The following is a 20,658-nucleotide window of genomic DNA, read 5'->3' on the forward strand; positions in this document are numbered from 1 at the left end:
ACTTTATTGGGAAGGTTTTGATGCATTTGGCATGTCTTTGAACCTGGCTCCCCCAAAGGGAGAGAATGAACTCAGGCGGAGAAAGAAAAAAGGAAATAAAAGGGCCCTTCCCATCTGCCCGGCTGCATTCAATGGGGAGCTTTTTAAAAGGTATAATAGAGGTTTGTGTGTTCCTGCTGAGATTTGTTCTGGTCAACTTCTCCAAGGCACTCAGACGGGGTGGTGTGGTGTGCCTGCCCTCCCCAAGCAACCTCAGAAAGAAATTACAGTGGGTTTCCTTTTTTTAACTTTTTTTTTTTTCTGCTGCAAAAAGTGTATGCCCTGCACACACTTTGCTCTTGCACAAAAGCGACTCGAACAAACCCCGTCGAAAACTAATGTGGGTGTTTCTCTGGGTTTTTACCAGAAGTGCAGTAAAGCCTGGTGTTCCCAAGCACGGCATTGAGGCATCCAGCCCCCAAATATCCCCACAAGATCCAGCCCAGGTTTCCTAGAGATCATCTCTGGGACGGTGGGGATGAGGAGCATCCTAGGGCTCAGCCCAGTTTTTCAGCATCCCGTTGTGGAGGTAAATCAACAGCACATTGGCTGTACTCCAGGAGTTGTCCTGCTCTTTATTGTGCTCTGTGACTTGTTGGTGTGATTATTAAAAGCCAGGTCAGCTGCAAAGCTGATTTTTTTGATGCACTCCTGCCCCAGAGCAGACGAAATGACATTTAGCAACACCAAACGCTCAGGAAGGGGCCCCATGTCAGCACCCAACAGGTACAGAAACGCCTGAGAAGTTCTTGGCTGTCGTGAGCAGCTTTCTGCTTTGCAAACTATGATAGAAAGAGTGGAAATACGTTTTGTCTGCTTTTCCCTGACTCCGGGACTCCAAAGCAGGAAGATGAGAACATCCTGCACACATGTTAATTAGTCATTCCTTAAAACCAAATGTCACAGTGCTCATATTTAATTCCAAGAACAGACTGATGAATATGTACGTATAGTTATATTTCATTTACATACTCTGGGATTTGTTAAGAGACGCCTAATAAAACCATCTAAAATGAAATAGATGTTCTCCTAACAACATTTATTTTGAATTCACATGTATCGGAGGAACATTCCCTATACTGTAATAGGGGATTTTCACAGATATAAAATACATATATTGCATTTCATAAATGAAGATAGGAAGTTAAAGCAGCCACCCTCTAAATGGGATTTGATTCTTGATGTAGCAAACATGCAAAATGGGGCTTGAGGTTTCGGGGGAGGCAGTGATTGGGTTTACAGGAGCCCAAAGAGGATGAAGCTCGGCACCCAGAACGCTCTAAGAATGTGTCCACATAAGGAAAATATTAAAGGAACTGAATTAGCTCCTCAAAGCCAGCAAGAAAAGAAAATCCCCTTGAGACGTTTGCATCCTCTTATTTTCAATTTCCCAGTTCTACATCAAATACTTACTAAAATTTATTTTTTCCTTTGCTTAGAGCCCCTACCCTTGGAGTGGGGTCCATCCAGGTAGCTGTGCTCAAAAAAGCCATTTCAGCCCAAGAGGCCCTTCAGGGATTTTTTTCCCTTTTCAAACCCAACCAGTTTATAGGAAAATCCCTGTGGCTTTGGTTTTCTGTTTTGTTCTTCCCCCTCTAACTGCCCTGCACCCTTGCGAGCTCCCGGGGAGCACAAAAGCGTGGCTGCGCGTCCTGGCGGGCACATCATCGGCTCGACAGGTCCTGCTGCGGGAATTCAGCTCACACTCCCGCCGATGTGTGAGTCTGGAACAAATCTGGCTCACTCGCCTGCCTCGGCCGGCCTCCGTAGGGCCAAGAGGGGTGGAAGGCAGTAAAATCTCCTTTCAGTCTATAAAAATCTGCAGAGATATTTGGAATGTGCAGAGGGAGCTGATCTCCCGGGTAAACCAGAGCAATGATTAAAATAGTCACTTTTCTGACCGTAATCACAATTTAAATACTGCAGCTTTTGTTTGCAGAATGGCTTTGGTTTATATTCTAGGGATAGTCACACAACTCCAAGGGTTGTTTTTGGAATTAGTGGCAAAAACATGTGGTTTGAATTTAAAGTCTTAAAGCTAGAGGATCAACGTTTCTCCAGCAAAGATATTGCCAGTGTCTCTGTGAGTCATAATTTTAAATCATCAGGAACCTGAACACTCCTCATTAAATGATTAAAGGAAACAGCAATGAAAAAGCTAAAAGAAAGGATAAGTATACAGCCATAGAAACAGGAACATCTATTTTCAAAGCAGAAAAAATACTACCAGCCTGACAAAGGGCAATAAACTTATCAAACTAACTCACTTTTTTTTTTCAGTCGAGAATGTAATCTTAATAAAGCACCAAATTTCAGATGGCAGGGTAAGATTACAGCCCTTCTAGACTAGGACTAGAGTTTTCCCATAAACAGGTTGTTGCTGTGGGTTCTGGTTATAATCAACTCTATTTATGCCCCACTTTCTGAGAATAAAATGATCCCTGAGACCAAGTGCTTGATGGTGAAGATTCCTGTTGGGGTATCAAGCTTGTTTCTCTCTACAAACTCCGTGTTGACATTTCCCCCAATAATCATGGCCTCAACTCAGCTCTCTCACACCTGAGCTCATTCCCTTCTCCCCTCCCAAAATAGAGAGTGGGACAGGCAGACCAGAGCAGGGCTGTGTTTTGCAGACCAGCATCTGTATACAAGACAGAGGAGCAAAGATACCCCCACTCTGTGTAAGAACATACCTCAGCTGAGCTGTTTTTTCCTTCCCCAGAAAGACCATGGGCTGTCCAGTTTTCCAAAGCCATTCTGACCAGTTTCAGTAAGGCCTGGAATGGGAATGATCATGGTTACCAGAGATGGTGCTAGTTGGAAACCTTGGCACATTGTGTTTACAGGAATTGCATTGGGTGGGTTGCAGTTTTGCTCCTTCAGTGCCTGTTTTGAAGAAAATACATGAAAAAAATAAATAAACAAACAAACAAAAAAAAGATAAGTGTATTGACTGAGGCATTACGTAGCATAAATAAATATAAATACATGAGGCTTGCTGCCTGACTGTATCGATACATTGGCAAGAATTCAAAGGTTATATTTGAAATGCAGAAAATAATCCAGTGAGTCATCTTCCCCACGCTTTGGCTTGCCATCCTCTCCCATTTTCGCTTTGACCCAGGAGGGCACAGCACACAGCCTGAAAATAGGCAGTGGGATGATGTGGCGTGGCTGCGCCGCTCTGCTCCATGCGGGGAGCGCCCAATCCCTTCCGCAGGCAAACAGGAGGGATGCTCAGGAAAAGTCTGAAAAATGCTGCTAGCATAGGCATTCTCATGCTTTTCTTTGAACTGCATTCCACCAGCCAAGAGAAATGAGCAGATAAGAAGAATCCCCCCAAAATAAGGGATAACTATATTAATAATGATGATGACATTGATGATAATAAAATAATGACACATAGAAACACAACACCCAAAGTCACTGCATTTCTAGTCCAGAGGTCCGTGGACTGCAAACTGAATCACAAAATCAGAACAAGAAACTGGAGACACACAGTTTAAATATGAAAATGAAATTTTGGATTGTAACATTTGCAAATGTAAAAATAGGATTCAGCCTTAGGCTCCATTACAGATGACTCGACCATGACAACTTGGCAAAGTGAATCAGAGCCTTACCTCCCCGGAACAGCTCTTTTCTAGCAGATTTCCAGGGCCAGGCAAGTGGTTGTGGTCTGGCCTGAAAGTGTCTTGATGCAAATGGCCAAGGTGGGCACCTGGGAGCAGAGAAGTGGCTTCAACACCTGGGTCACCAACCTCTTTCCTGATGGCTTTCCAGGCCTCTGCTCTCTCTCTTGCATTAGGTGCTGCTTTTAGAGTGGACAGGACTTTCCCACAGCTTCTCCTGGTCACTGAGGGGTGCAGCAGATGCTGCACCAATCCCCAGATCTGGTCCTGGGCACATAACTCCTGTGCAGTGACCTTGTGCAACTCACCTGGAGACACACTCCCCTCCCTCATGTCCCAAAACACGGAATGCAATCCTCAGGAGACCCCCTGTGCTCATGTTTTTGTATTAATCCACTGCTTTCTTGGAGAAGGAATCTGACAGTCCTGCCCCACCCTGTTCTGCTCCTCCACTACTGAGCACCAAATCCTGACTCTCATGAGCATGAGCTGTTGGACAGGCTAAAGGAACTGTGAATTTACATATATATAAAATATATATATAAATAATAACAAATATATATATGTACACACATGTAATATGTGCACACAGATCCACAAGAATGTAAGCAAAAGTTACCTAAACCTCTGTGATTCTAATCATAGTAATACACAGTAATAGCAATACATTGATATTTCATATCTAAGGAGCCAAAGCATAATTTAGAGAAAGGATTCTTATGAGCACAGCACCTGGCCTATAAACAGGTAATTTCCCCTCATCCCACCATTCTCTTGTCCTTACCCAAGCCTTCCTACTTCATATAAGCCATAGGGCCCTTCACAAACTACCAACATACTGTGTTCCTATTTAGGATATTGGCTATACTCACTTTTTATGCAGCTTTTGATCCCCAATCCTAAAGCATCCATATGAGGGGCCTTAAAAACAGGTGGGTTTGTTTGCAAGAGCAAGTTTTCTCCCTAGTCTTGCCATCTCTCATCTTGCCATCTTTCATCTTGCTTCTTGGATTTTTTAATTAAAATTAAAATTTTAATTAAAAAATTTTTAATTAAAATTTAATTTTAATTAAAAGAATCGAGCATTTAAAAAAAAAATGATTGAAGTCTTAAGACCTATGTATTAAGATACTTCTTTTTTTTTTTACTTTTGCACATTGGAAGGAGTTACCTCAGAGATGCGTCAAATGTGGCTGTTTCTTATTTTATCTTCTCAGTCCAACAGCCGGGCAGAGTCACACATGGGACACTGTGACCAAGGGCTTGGTTAAGGACACAGGAGAACATTCCCTTTTCTCTCTGCATCCATACACACACAAATCATATGTACAACGTGGGTGCCTGCTAAGCAAAGGATTCAGCACATTCACTAAAGAGATTGTTTTCTTAATAATTCTTCCAAGTATGGGAAAACAACCGAGCTCTCAGTCCAGAAGGATCCCCAGGGCCAATGCGGTTTTGTTCTGCCCTGTCCTTGGAATATTTGTGCTTCACAAGTCCCTGGAAAGAGGGATGCATAAAGCCCTTTGGTGTGCTACCACGTGCCTTGCCTTGGACAATTTGTATTACAGAGGAGCTACAAAGAGGCAATATGTTTGGAATGGCTCATAGAGGAATATTGCTCATATAGGCAAAACATAACATTTTTAATCCCATCCTCATTTAATTTTTTAAGAAAAATAAATGATCCCTGTATCTTGGCATATGCATCACGTTGAAATGGAGCCATTACTCTGGGCAGCTTTTCCACAATGTCTTGCATAATGTGGTATGAAAATCATGTACAGCTCCTGCGTTTGTATCTCAGAAGGAAAATAAAAGGCAGTTAAATTACAATGCAAGAACTAAGCTATGAATGGATGTTGCATTCAAGAAGTCTAATGCTTAAGAGGGGGAAATTACAAGATTTTTTTTTTCCTCTTCTAGATATTTTATACTTGCAACAAGCTCAACCGTCAAATGTTTCGAGAGAGGTCAAAACTAGTCTATCTGTCTTTTTTATGTGAGTTTGTGAAAGGAATCTCTCTGCGTGGAGTTGTACAGGAATTGACACGATAAACCTAAATGGCTCCTTTACAACTGTTAGGGTTTTCTGTAAACACATGCTGTCCTGCCAGCCAACCAGCTTCAAACCCGGGTGCTGAGCACAGCAGATGGTCTATCCTGCCGATACACACTCTCCTAATTCATATTTCAATACACAGCTTTGCTGCCTAAATGAAGCCACTGCCTCTTGAAAAGTTTTAAAACTTCCCATGACCGGTAATCTTGGGGAGGTTAATTGTGATGGGAGGGGAAGGCTGCAAAGAGGAGGTGACTGGCTCTCACAGGAATGGACATTTTGGAGGTGCCTGTTGCACCGTGATGAGTTGCAAAAGTGAGTCCTACCATGCAGTGCCTCCTGCCAAAGGGAAGCCATGGCATGGCTGTGCTGCATTAATGGAGGAATAAATAAACCTGGAGAAATCAGCCCTGCAGGATAGAAAAGGTACGTGGGAATGAAAAACAGGGCTGCTGACAGCATAGTGGCCATAACACCTTGCTGTCGGCGTGGCCATGTCAGACGAGGAGGACTTTAAGAGGAAGGCAGGTTTTTGGGAGGGATGCAGGATAATGCAGCAATTCAAACAGCTGCCTTGACCCTTACTGCACCAGACCTGCTACGGCTGCTGTGTGCAGGGACATATTTTGGCATCGATACTTGATGTAAAAACCCTTGGCTAAATCAGTATCCTTTCTCATCTCCTGCAACAACCAGCTATCACCTCACAGGTTTGGGTAAGATGGTGCAGGAAAAGATCATCGTCTTTCCACTGGGCTGCTAGAGCAGGACATGAAGGGGAAATTTTCATTTCACCTTGAAAAAGAAAGGAGCAGGGGGAAATGCAGGTTCTTGGGGGTTTTATGACTTTATGATGCAGGGTAGCAAGTTTATGAAGCTGAAGGTACCGTGGACATCGTCGTGGGTAGAACTTGGGCACGTCAGCCTAGGGCTTGTCACCATGTCCTGTGGCCAGGGCATTCTGGTGTCACCAAGCAGTAGTTCTGAGGGTGAAGCTGGGAGCAACCACTGGTCAGCCATGGACCACTGCTGCTTCTGATGGAGGACGACACAGGAGGCACATCCTAAACACTTCCACAAGTGCCTTAAGATAGATGTTCCGTGCATTTGGCCTGGAGCTCCCACACTTGTATTAACTTCTCTCCATTGCTGACAACTGCTTACACCAGAAAGAAAAAAAAAGCTAAACCCCAGAGGGAGCAGTGATCCTCAGCATTAATAACCCCTCCCCTTGCAAGGGGATTGCTGCTTGAATTCGTCTTGCTGTGGTTTTATCAAATGCTGTGCCTCCTCCACTGAGCTGTGATCAGTTGGGCAACTTCATCAAGTTCCACACTAAGTAGGAGCAGAACCTCCTTCTCAAATTCATTTAATCTCTCTCCCAAAGGAGAAATGCAAATTAATATTAATTTTCTCTTTTTATTTCAATTTAACTACTTTCTCTTCCAGAGACTAAACTATAGAGGTATTTCCAAATCCACAGTTTTTTTCTCTGGCTGTTACAGAGAATTAACAGTTCTGATAAATTTGTTAGAGGGAAAAACAGAACGAAAGTGTCCCTAAGAGAGGGAGAACAACCATTGTTTTCATACACTATTTTGGCTTTCCTTGGTTAAAGAGTCTCAGATGTGTAATTGGGTTTATTCTTAACACAAAATCCCCAAAAAACAACCCAATTTGGAAATCTTGTTAAAGAATAGAAAACTAAAATCAGGATTTGCTGCAGAAGTCACTCACACTGTAAAGAAGAGAACATAAATCAGCAGAGAGACAGAGTCTTGCAGCTTAACGACTAATTAAAAAATACTAGTATGCAGTTAAGGAGTGTCCTTTGATAAACACGCTGTAGTACATGAATTAGCTCTATGCAGACACACAGCATTGGAATAATTTATTATTTTTATATCCTAGGCATAAATGCATGGCATGTGTGCGTGTGTATTATATTGATGCAAGGTAATGCGCAGGGCTCTGCGTGTTGCCATTTGAAATGAAAAATCTACTTACTGTAAATCAGATAACCCCCTTCCATTTAGATTTAAACCTTCTCCTTAGCATACCTACTGCCAAGCTGTGGGGGAAAGGCACGGGGAGCATTTCCAGAGGGAAATGTGGAAGCTAATGAGAAACAGCCACATGTCTGTGCCTTTTCATGAGGCTCTGCAGGGCTCTTGGTCCATGGGATAGGAGTCATTGCAAAGGGCAGTGGCACTGTTTTTGATGGATCAGGGGGGTCTTGCCTTTCCAACTTCCTTTTGGACACCTAAACTACTTTAAAAGTCTTCTAACATGACACTTATTCCCATCACACACATCCAGCTGCAAACCAAATCCTGCCACTTGCAGCTCCAAAAGCCTTTCCCCACATCCAATTGCTTCTCTCCATGCCTCAGCTGAGGGCAGTCAGTGACAGACACAGCACTACTCCCATTTTGGGTTCCTGAGACCAGGATACTCAAGCCCATGGATGGCATGAACCATGCTGCTGAAGAAGACCTAGAACAGAGCAGCTGGATGATAATAAGATGGATTGACCAGACACAAGATGAGCAGCAAAACAACACAAGCTCAGCACACCACCCCTCAGAGCTTGTCTCATTTCTCCTGCACCCAGGCTGTTTAGATCGGGAATACATTTTCTAAAATTCTCCTCCTTTCTTTCTGGAAAATCCTCCCAGAAATTCTTGGCTCCCTGCAAGCCATGGGGGGGTCTCGGGGTGCTGCTCGGGTGGACAAGTGGCTGCGCTCCTGCCTGGAGGCAGAAACCACAGCAGCAAAAAAACAGATTTCATGAGAAGAGCAGGGGAGGGAGGGGATGAACAAAAAAAAGGGAATGTGTTAGTTAACTTCGTGTGGTTGTTCGAGCCACTTCCTGACACCCGAGCGAGTCATCTGAATTTAACACATTTCTCTTTTGCATTTTGCAGCTCACCTTTAAGAGAGCACAAGGCGGAGGAGGTGGGAATATATGGACTTCAGCCCTTCCCATCAGTTTCCCCCTGTTACTTTCAAAGATTTTCTATTTAGAAAGGAAGGCTTTTTTTTTTTTTCCTGCTGTTCATACATTACACATACTTCCCAGCCAAAATATCTTGCTTGTATATTTTTTTAATTTAACCTACATTACTCAAAATTGCTGTAAGAATAATTAAAGAGAATCACTTTCCTCGTCTCTTTGATTTACCTGAGATTTTTTTTCTGAAGAGTGTTTTAAGAAATAACCATTAAAAAAACCGGAGAGATTAACAATTACAGAAAAAAACAATCCCACATCCTCCATCTTGTCTGAATCTAATGAAAATGTTTAAACTGCATGGATATTTATCCTTATGAAAAACATATGAACAAAACAAAACCCCCAGTATTCTGGTGAGATTCTGTAAACAGGACAAAACGTTAACTGCGGAAATATATCATTTAAGACCTTTACTTCCTTCTAGCTCTTTCCAGGCACCAAACAAGCTTTGCATGCAGATTTCATTTCAGCTGGGTGGAATCATTCTCATAACTATTCTCCAAAGCCCAAGCTCTGAGGTCAGCCCTGCTCTTTCTGCAATGGGATAAATATTAACAAGTGTGACTAACCCATTCCTTGCGCCCTTCTTAAATTTTCCAGAGTGTGTCAGCAAGCATGAAAGCCAGAGATCAAAAAAGGCAAGGGTTTTATTGTTGGAACCGGATGGGAACAGGGATGCAATATAGGCGAAGTCCCAGCACCTCGGAGAAGTTGGTTTATAACAACACCAATAAAAAATGAGGGAATTACTGGGCTACAAGAAAATGACCTTGTTCTCCTGCTCAAAAATGAGTCAGTTTTCACTTGACCCCTACATGAATATTTTACAAGGGCTGGACCAGTGCCCCGGGAGCAAACCTGGCCTTTCCCTGTGGGTCCCAAAGGACCCAGGAGGGGACAGAGGTGGTGGGGAAGGTGTAATATAGCTCAGTGCCTCCTGGGCAGAGGTGACGGGGCTGTGGTGGCCTCAGGAGCCCAGGCTCGCTCCTGTTTTTCTCTTCATAGCTTCTGCTTACAAAGTTTCATGGATAATCTTCCCCCTCCCATGCAATGCATCCTGCTGTGACCCAACCTGCCCCCCATGATGGAGTTTGTAAGACCAACACACGTCTGGTTATATCAACCAGATGTTTCTAACAGGGAAACTCTTAGTTTAACAAATCTGGTGTTCAATAAAGCACCTCGAGATGCTTATTACAGTTGCAGTTTGATTTGTGCAGCAGCAGCAATGCAGAGCCCAGTTTGGAAGGAACTGGGACACAGGAGCCAAGAAGTTTTGTCCATAATCAGTTAAGTGACAAGAAAGCTGTGGATTGCACTTCTGGTGAGCAGGGCATTGGGAAGGGAGGGAAAGAAACCAGGGAGGGTTGAGAGTTTAAAGGCATCGATCACACAGCTTCCCAAAACTGGACAAATCCTGTAGACATGGGGAGAGCAGGGGGCCTCCATACACACTGCTCATACCAAAAATTTGTTGAAACCAGATTATAGCCTTGAGAATATCCCTGCTCAAAGTCAGGTCTAGTCCTGACAAAGCCAAGGAAAATTAAAAGCCAACTGAAAAAACCCAAACCACCAGAAATGATGAGCAGAGGTACTAAATCCTGAAAGAAGTTTTATTCACATGATCAACCAAAGCCTGGGTCCATATGATTCAGAACTGTTTCCTCATAATGCACAGGCCTCTCGCTTTCCAGAACGTGTTTAATTCTCCCACGCATTCCCTCAAACGAAAGGTATGCCCCACATTTCAGCACCTCTGTTTCATCTACTCCACTGACCCCACAAGAAATCATCTCACTCACTTTGTTTCCACACCTGGCTTTCTTCTCCTCCAGGATGTCAGACTGCAGAGCAGAACACACCCAAGAACACTTTTCTCTCTCCATCCCTTGAAGCACTTTAGCTCAAACCCCAGCAATTTTTGAGGTTACTGGGTTCACAGATTGTAATAAGAAAAAGAAGATACCTGAACTGTGGTCCTGACTTACATAGTTCCTGTTCCACAGTCTTGTTCCACCCTGGTGCAGTGATAGCCAGAGCTTCCAGAAGCATGAAGGGAGCTTGGCATCAAAAGAAAGGAGGAGGAAAAGGCAACGTTTATTGACCCCTTATCTCATAGCCTGCCATGGCTTGACAGAATTTGTGAAAACCTCCTGCACACACTGTACAGGAGAGGCGGACCTGTCCAGAGGTGACTCTAATGAAAGCAAGCCTCATACCCAAAACCCCAGGTCTAAAGAAAGCCCCTATGTTTTTCCAGCACAAGAAATATTTGGATTTGGGTTTCTTTACGCAGTGGCTCCTGGTGTCCTAAAAATTCCTGTGTGTAAATGCCAGCTGAGTCCAAGGAGGGTCAAGAAGGAGTCACCTGCACAGCAGTGCCCAATGCTGTGCTGAGGTCACCATCTCCATGGCATGGCAGTGACATTCCCTGCAGCAACGCCAACAGAGCCGTGTGGGAGAGGCCATAAGGAAAAGTCCCAGGAAACTTTGTAACTTGCATAACTTCTAAACTTTGCCCAATTAAACTGTGGTTCCATTAAACTTTCCTTTGGCTGGCGAAGGACCGGCTCAGTTATTATGGGGAACAGCCCATGGCAATTAAAAGCAAGAGCAACATTACAAATCTATGATTTGGTAGACAAAAATCCCTTGCAAAAGACACAGCCCTACGGAGTTATAGCTTACCCAAATGGGGAGAATCAAATTAAATGAAAAAACATATTGTATATTATCTTAATTTATACATGAGATTTTAGACAGTTCCAGATTTCTGGATTAAATACAATACCATGTGGCTCCATTAAGCCACACTGGCCTTTTAGAATTCTATTGAAAGAAATAATATATAACAGTTTGAAAGGTTTTTGGATGCTTGGTGGCATCATTATGCAATTTATTAATATGTGGGCAGAGTGACTAATGCCTCTGAGGATGTATTTTTAGTTTCAAAAATAAAATACATAAAAAAGAAAAGTGTGCTGGGAGGGCCAAGAAGGAAAAGCAGCTACAACTGGGTTTGTGCTGGAGGCATGTGATGGCATCCCTCATTCTGTCTGTCCCTCCACACACCCAGAGCCTAGAATAACCCTTCTCCTTTCACTTGCACCATTCCCAAAGGGGCCCAGAGGCTCCAGCTATTGCAATTTGGTAGAATTTGGATATTTAGCTCCTTTTCTGGCGTCTTTCCTCCATTTTTAAGGCTGAAAGGGACAATTCAGATCATCTAGTTTAATGCTCAATATAAATCCCCAAGAAAATAATTTCACACATTCACTCGCTAATTGAGCCTACTACTATATGTTTCACCAGTCATCTGGGCTGGCCTCCAGTTCTGATTTCAAGATGCAAAAGGATGACAAATCCCCTGCCCCCTTCAACAGTCTGCCCCCTCTCCCAATCTCTCAATTTTGCCTGTCTTAAATTCCCAGCCATTGCATCTCATTATGTTTTTCCCCCATTAGACTATAAAGCCCTTTTGTACACGGTATTCTTTCCTCCAAAAGCATTTACTGCACAGAGTCAGGACACTGCCTGATCTGCTTTTTTGCTAAGTTCACCAAATGGAGCTCCTTAAGCCTCCCTCCACAAGATTTCCCTTTCCAACCTTCAAATCATCCCTGTAAAACTGAACCATAGGCTGAGAGTTTATAGCCTCCATCACGAATCCGAGTCCCTGAATCTCAGGTTAATAAACTCTCTATTTTTTAATAAGGCTTCTGTGAAATGACCAGAAATAGTCCCACAGGATGTGTTATTTGGAGGTAACTATTTCCACATGGGCTGGAGGTACAGCCCTGGGAGCAAAGCCTGGGGAGAGCAGTAGAGGAGCTCTTTACCCTTTCCTGCAGCCGTTTTTAGCACTCTCCCAAGTTGCATTTCAAAACTCAGGAATTTTTTTGAAGGGCCCATCCCGGTGGACATTTCCTAGACCACTAAGAAGAAGCTGAATGATTTCACCTGCCCATGCACACACAGAAACCAGCTCCTGAGAAAGCTGCTTCTCTCCTCTTTGAGCACAAAACCTTCCCTGTGCTCATCAGCATTGGGAGCCCCATCTCCAGCAGGAGCAGAGGCACTGACAGGTCTTGGCACATCTCACTCCCCAAAACACCTTCTCCAGGCCCAAAGAGACATCTAGAAAATCTCTGAGATATCACCAGAGCCCCTCCTTCCCCCCAAATTAATAGGATTAAGAAGAAACCCTGGGGTTTTTCTTCCCCATCTTTTTCCAGCATTGGTGTCCACGCTCTGGAGCTGCTTCTTCCCATTATTAATTGGTTATTTGCTGTTTGTTAGATGACAGTGGAGTTTCACAGGAAGCTTTGGAGAAAATGTCCCAATATTGCCAAAAAATGAAGTGAAATGACAAGACATGGTGAGTTCTAGGCAGTCTCCTCAGGCGCTGGAGCTACAGCTCACTGCTCCACAGATCCTGGATGACATAATACTCCACTTTTTCATCTGTCTCTGTTTAATTTGGATGTGAGATTACACACCAAATGAGGAGTTTGAAAGAAGTGCCAGCTCAGTTCCATTTGGCCTGGCCTTTATATATCCCACAGGGACAAACTTCCCGTTCTGAACTGAGACCAAAAATTTCAGAGTCAATCATAAGTGATAAAATAGCTGCGTAAGGTCAGTGTCAGCCCAGTCACTTTTAAACTTGTTTTCCTTGCTTGATTTCTTTGACTTTCTGTTGCTCAGCTTTGGTCCCAATGTTAGTGATTAAAATCCTTCAAGACAGGCCATTCACTTCACTTCAGGCCATTTTCCACCTCCCAAAGTTGCCTACACATGCTGTGAAATCTTCCTGTGACTTAACAGCTCCCCTAACCTACTGTCACTATTTGGTTTCAAACAAACCTTCTCTTCCCCTCTCTGATGAAAGGCTACCAGTTTAAAAGCAAGTGTGAGTAGGCATTACAGCTGGAGCAAACCAGATAATAAAGTGATTCTCCTTTCCAGCTGTGAATTGTCCACAAAGAACATATAGAACATCTGGATTAGAACATGCCATTGATTAGTGACTCAGTATCCCAGTACTGGTGTTACACCCAAAAGGTAATGCAGGCTTGTGTAAGCAGCCTGAAAAGTCTATTAGATTTGCAGGAAATTTTGAATTCTGCTTTGAAATTTAAAATTTCCACATGGCAAGCACAATTGCTCAAGTACTCTTAAAAATGTCTGTGCTAGGCAGAGCCTAAAAGCTTGGTTTTATAGTGGAAGCAGGCAGGAACGGGTCAAAAATGCAAATAGGGTTGCATGCAAAGCAAATAAAAATAATCTTTGAAGGGAAAGAACATTAGTGGATGTTTCCTAATGGTCACCATTCACCCTGGTCGTTCTTTGCACTCCACTTGCCAAAGGCATAAGGTTTTAATTCATAGTCAATGTAATGTTTGGAGTTTCATCTACTTGAACGATCCTTTGGGGACTGGTTGCAATAGCTACATTCTGGGTTTAAATTGCATTTATTTTTTTTAAAACTAGAACAGACTCTTACTAAGGAGTGAAACTGGAAAGGATAAAATTAGATTCCTGAACCTTCGTCTCTTTTTAGAACCAGACATGAAAAAAACTGCATCCAGTTTTGTTAAATATTTTTTCCACATCTGGTGTTCAGTCAAAACCATAAGAAAAGTGCTGGAAATCTCACAAGAAGGCTTGTACTCTTGTGATTTCCAGTCCAATTTTTGCAGCCACAGGAGATCTGTATAGTTCAGATAAGAATCTGAAGCAGAAGCCAAACCCAAACTGTGAACCTCCTGAGGCTCACCCCACCCACAACAGCTTATGTCTTTACCCATCATTTGCAGCAGATGTTCTCCCAAATTCTCCAGTGAGATAAATTCCATTAAAAGTTTCAGGAAAAAGATTATAAAATACATACAATACCAAATAAAAGTGTCCAGAGGCGCTCATCATGGCCCATTAAACTATTGTTAAAGACCTTCATCCAGCAACATCTATTGATTAGAGCAGTTTGCTTCTCCTTAGGACTCATTTTTCCATGCTGAGCTTTGGGGGCTTTTTGATCTAAAGGCCACTGACGTCAATGAGAGCATTTCCATTGTCTTCAGCGGGCTCCGGATCAAGCCCCTGACAAGCTGGTTCTCCCATAGGTCAGTCTGGAGAGTGGGTTTCTGCCAGCAGATTGTCCCTAGAACATTTCACTGTAGATTTACAATCTTTATAACATTTTTAAATAAGGTTCTATAGTTAGATTCATATGGTAAATCATAAATTACAGCAGACTCTGCAAGCTTGGGTTTGAAGGTTGGGATTTTTTTTTTTTTTCATTTGGCTCTAGGGAAACATATAGCTTTTTTCCGTAGGAACTTTTCTCCAAATGCTAATTTTACCTGTTTTTCTGCCTCTTCTTTTTTTTTCTTTCTTAACGGAACATGTGCATTTTTCACTGCCAAACTCCTCTGAGGAAGGTTGTGCCTGTGGCAATGTCGGCGATGTGGGCAGGCAGGGACTCACCATCCTCTGTCTTGATGTTTGTTGGAAGGGCAGGAGGTGTTTCTGGGCTCTGCCTGGTACCAGACTAGTGAAAAAGGAAAGCAAGCCAAGAGTTTCAGAGTACTTTTCTCCCTTAAAGTGTATTTAAAGTTGGGCGAACATCTTATGTCCAACTCTTCCGTCAAACCCTTGAGGGATAAATCCCTGGAGCAAGGGATGATCCTGATGCAGAGCCTTGCACACATGAACTGTGGTGCTAACTGGGACCTCTCTGATCTCAACACTTCCTACAGTGGCCAGGCCATGTGAGAGCAGGACACAAGGGACAGTCCTCAAACACTCAAGTCCTAATTCAGATTCCCCCTCGCCAGAGCCTAAATTTAAGAATTCAAGCAGCATTACCAGGCCCATCTGCAAAGTGGGAGCAATAATCCCACAATACCTTCTCAGAAACACTGCGAGGCCACGAACTCTCTCTACACAGAGTAGTACTGTTCAGTAGTAAATGAAATCTGTTTTCACTTCCAAGGCTAGGGCATAAATTACTATAGGCAGAAATCCAGCCTAGCAGGCAATGAACTGGATGGGGCCCACTCAGTTCCTTCCATCTTTAGCTTTGATTTTCATTGTTCTGTTTCATTAATAGAATTTCTTTTTTTTTTTTCTTTTTCCCTCCCCCCGCTGTAATTTTTCTAAGCTGTTAATTTGCCAGCAGAAAGAACAGCCTCAAAATTGTATACCAGCTCCTCCAAAGCACCCACAAGAATCTGAGCAGTTTTTAGCAGACTCAGCGTTTTCCTCTTTACTTCACAGCCCTGGTATATATAGAAAAAGAGGCTGAAGAAAGTCTGTTGTTGTGTTTGCACTGGGGGACCATAATCTGGCCACTTGTTTTCTGCTTAAAATACATTGCATTCTGCAGAGAATGTCCTTAAAATCAGGGTTATTCTCCCAAGTCAGTGGGGCTGTGGCAATTGGCACCACAGGTTTCGAAGGACATAAATATCGCCCCAAACCAGGTGTCAGCTGAGAATGTCTTAATTCATTCTATTCTCTCATTTATTCCTTTTATTTTTAAGGAGGGATATTCTGCTCAGATCACCTTTGCAGGAAGGACAATGGGGGACATGCTCAGGAAAACTGTAAGGAACAAGAAAATTGTCCAGAGATTTTTCCAACTCTCCCCTTTGCTTTCCCATGTTCCCAGTCCCTAAATTCTACCAGGGACCAGCTCCACTGCTGGCCCCTTCTCTGATCAGTGGTGTCAAAGGCTGTGGATGAACAGGCATTCCACCACCTCTAGCTGCCCCTTCTGATTCATGATGCCTATGAAAGGAATTAACAGCAATAAATTTGATTCAAATCCTATTTTTTCCCGAATAGCAGAGTTTGTGACTGCATGCAAGTGCTCCCACTGGAAAGAGAACTGGAAAGCTAAAAATAGATGAGATGGATGAGGGATTACAGGATAAAGAGATAGGCACTTACAGCCAAACAGGACTTGCTGCTGGAGGCTGATAAGTCTCTTCTGATGTTGAGAGCAGTAGAGAATCTGCTCCATAATTGTTGCTCAACCAAGCTCTCTTGGAAGTACCACCTGAACATATACTATTTCCTTGGGGCCCTGGAAGGGAGAATTTTTGATGCCAGCCTCTGCAGGAGGGGCATGTCCTGATTGATGAGTTCAACCAGTGTGCTAGGGTCTGTGCTGTTGGATGACCCAGGTTTTGGGGACTGCAGTGAGAAGGGTGGTGTGGAAACCATCACCTAATGCATCCCTTGCCTAACTTACCTCCTCCCAAACATGATTAAATCCTCAGGAGGGAGGTTTCTGCAGGCAGTTAGGAGAGGACACATAGCAGGACATTATCTGCCCATATCTGAACTCGGGATTTCCATTGTAGTTTGGCTTTGCCTATCAAAAAGACTTTGCCTTATCCCCACTTTTGAGATACAAACTCTCAGGCACAAAAAGGTTAAGAAATGAGCCCAAGTCTCAGAGCCAGAAATAAAACTCATCACTTCTTCATCCACAGGGAGCCCTTTGCTTCCGTCTCATCCAAACTGCCGTACAAGCACCACTGTCAAAGCCATCTCAGAAGAGGAGATCAATTTTATAGTGGTTTTACTCTTTGAAAGCATGAACAGGCTCTCCATTAGGAGCTATAATTTATCAGTCTGTGACCACTGACTGCAGGTCTATGAAATGCATCTAAATGGATTGCACGGAGCCAGAAAACTCAACCCAAGTATGTATGGCACACATATAATGCAGCTCTGCAAGGCTGAAAGTGCAGACTATCAGCAAGTGCTCTGCTTTTCCGGATTGATTTGGGAGGTAGGTAGGCTTAGCTGAGGGCTGTGGTTTCTAAATTGGACATGGTTACCTAAAACTATTGGAAATTTGAATTGCATGTCAGATGTCTAGAATAAACGGACTCAAGAGACATAAGAAAAAACATGTGGCCCATTATTTTTCTCTTTTTTAAAAAATCTTTTGGAAAAGCTTTAAATCTCATCTGGGGCTTGTATAGTTTCTTTGTTTAGTAATTCAGAATTGAAATTCTTTATAAAGCTTTGCTAATCAAAAGGTAAAAACTTGATTGTTGCACACAGAGCCCTTCATCCTGAAAGATGCCTGTACACTTTCCAAAAACATACTCTCCTTTCCAGAAAAGTAAATGATCCTTTGCAAACTAGGCAGCGCAGTTATTTTATTTACCTCAAGTAGACTGAATTTAAATTCCAAGCTGGGCCCTTATGGCCTGACCCTATTTCTAACTCTGCCAAGAGCTGTTGCAGCTGGGCTGTTCCCCCCAAGTTCCAGGTGCAAGGCAGACTTGGGGCTGCAGATCTTTAGCAAGACCATCCAATACAATGATGAAGATTTCAAGCCATGAATTTCCTGTGAATTGCAGTCACCTCTGGGGTGAACTGTATCACCTCCTCCATGTCAATGGCTTTACTGTCCCCCCATGACACTGAAAGGGACACAAGAAGACACCTTCCTGTAGGCAGAGTGGCCTAACCTGAACCAAGGAGGCAGAACTTGGGATGAATTGTTTCCCGCCAAGATGTGGCCTTGGTTTGTAAAAAAGAAAAGGGAATTTTTCAGCTTTACCACATCTTGGAGATGGCCTATGGCTTCCTGTGCTCACTTTGGGGTCTCTAATCTCTGTTTTTCCCAGCCTTCATTGTTTGCTTGGTGAAGTCAACCCAACCAACCAACCTACTCTTCAGCTTCTTGGTCCAAATTCTTTACCTGGTATATCTTCCCACTTCTGATGTTCTCTAGGAAGTTCACAGAACAATGCAGATTTTTTTAAAAGCTTTTCTACTTTTATTTCTTATAGCATCCCCAAGCTGGACTAAGAGATCTGATCTCTCTCTTTTCACCTGACAAAGGTGCAAATGCACAAGTCCAGAAAATGGTGGGAATGGCATAAGGGCATAAAAATACTACTTTTTGTTCTAGGACACCTCTTCTTCTCCAAGATTTTGAATACAATGGAAAGGGCAGAGGATCTGTGTAGGAGTCCAGGCAAAACTTGCAGCTCCCCTCAGCAAAAACCTACAAGAGTTGTTTCAGCTGAAGTCATGTTTTCTAAAAGCCCTAAACTACACCAGCTAAAGCAGAGTTAATGGCAGCATATAAATGTCATTGGAAAGAATTACTGCTGTTTTATTTGCTGCTTTTGCGGACATTCAGGAATCTCCATGCAGGCTCTGCTTTGGATATATGGATATTCTGGTCTGTGCAGACTTGGCAGGGTTAAACTGCTGGGGGTAAGAAAGGACATAAGCTCTTGGAAGGATTTGTTACCCCCCCCTTTCCCACTCCCAGCACTCAGGTGTGCCAAGACCTTCTGGTTTCGTCTAGATCCATATAATTAAATGAGTGATGAGGAGTTTCTCACCAATATAAAACTAAATTATTTGTTGCTTAAAATAGAGCTGCACCCTCCCCAGGTTGTCAGCTGGTGCCAATCAGCCTGTTCTGGGACACTTCTTGGGATAACACCACGAGCATCAAGACAGCACGGCGCAACCCCAGCGAGTTCAGGGTTGGGAAGGGATCCTTAGAGTGACCAGAAGAGAAGCAGTTCTTGAAATACTTTTTTTTGGGGAAGTGTTTTGGTGTTCGGGAATTCTCACTCCGGGTGGTGGCTTGTGGAGCTGTGGAGGACACGGAGAGTTGCTGAGGGGAAGCCCACGCAGTTTTTCTCCCGGTTTAACAGACAACCCGGGTTCATAGTTGCCAAATTTTGCGAGCAGCCGGTAGATTTACGAGCCCTGGGAGCGTACCCGGCTCCGGCTGCGGAGCTGCGCGGCCGCGGAGCCGGGGGACCTCGGCAGGGCAGGAGCCGCAGCCCCTCGCTGAGCTGCAGGGCCGAAACCCAGTATAAATAAGGGAAAATCGACTATAAAAAGGGGGGGAAGCAGAGAGGAACAAAAGGGAAGGGGGATTGCGGTCTCATCTCCTTAGCCTGCACTTTTAAGGGGATGAGATGCGCCTTTCCCTGCGCATCGCGGGGCTCGCAGAGGCAACCCCTGGGCTGGGAAAGGAGGAGGGTTGGGAAACGAAAACTCTGGGGAGGGGGAATAAAGAGGAAGACGAAAAGCATCAGGAGAGAAATCCTGTGAGGTTACGAAAAAGAATAACTTGTCCACAGGGTGTCACTCTTGACCCACATTTGGGCCAACGCCCGGCGTGGTCTGTGGCCCCAGGAAACGGGATTTTTAGCTCTCCAACAAGTCTCCAAAAAGGCAAAAGTCTCCAAAAAGGGCAGGCGGCACCTCTGGGTGTGCTGGCCTGGGCAGCCACCTGCCCCGCTGCTCCTGACCCTGCTTCCCCACCTGGCTCCCCTCCTTGCCCGTGCTGCACCTTGCCTTGCCCTGTCCACAGAACAGAGTTTGAACTGTGTTTTCCTTGGGCCATGCCCACAGCCCACCATGGAAAAGGAGATGAAGAGTGGAAGAAACCACTCTTACCCCTCAGCCAAACTCTTTCTCACCGTTCTGGCACAAACTCCAGCCATTCCCCTTCAATATTTGAGGAGTGTTTTAGCTGTGCATGAAATTCCCCTATCACCCCATACTGTTAGTCTGCTCCTTCCCTGCAGGAAACCTCCTGTTTCTCAGGCACTTCCTCATGGAAGATGCTGCACTACAGCTTTATGGTGAGCCCCAAACCAGGATAAATGAAGTGCTGATAATCCTTTGCTTTTGGTAGCTGTAAGTCAGCAGAGACTGAAGGGGTTCTTAGCCTAAGGAGAAGCCCTATGATTTCCCACCTTCTTTTCTGTGTCGAGCTGTAGGCTTCTGCAGCTATGAGGGCAAAGCTGGGGGTTGCCTGAAAGCAGAGAGAGCCCTGACCTTTGGTGGATGTGGTGCTGAGGCCGGGCAAGGCTGTGCCAGCCAGAGGGCCAGTTGATGCA

General features: G+C 44.0%; 1 long non-coding RNA gene across 1 annotated transcript; it reads left to right on the forward strand.

Moving 5' to 3' along the window:
• Nucleotides 1-5,870: 5,870 nt before the first annotated feature.
• Nucleotides 5,871-8,905, forward strand: LOC116448206. Its single transcript, XR_004241842.1, has 2 exons — nucleotides 5,871-6,159; nucleotides 8,661-8,905. It is a non-coding gene; the product is annotated as an uncharacterized LOC116448206 (long non-coding RNA).
• Nucleotides 8,906-20,658: the final 11,753 nt, after the last annotated feature.

This window comes from Corvus moneduloides, chromosome 9 (genome assembly GCF_009650955.1).
Source record: "Corvus moneduloides isolate bCorMon1 chromosome 9, bCorMon1.pri, whole genome shotgun sequence".
Lineage (NCBI taxonomy): Eukaryota > Metazoa > Chordata > Aves > Passeriformes > Corvidae > Corvus > Corvus moneduloides.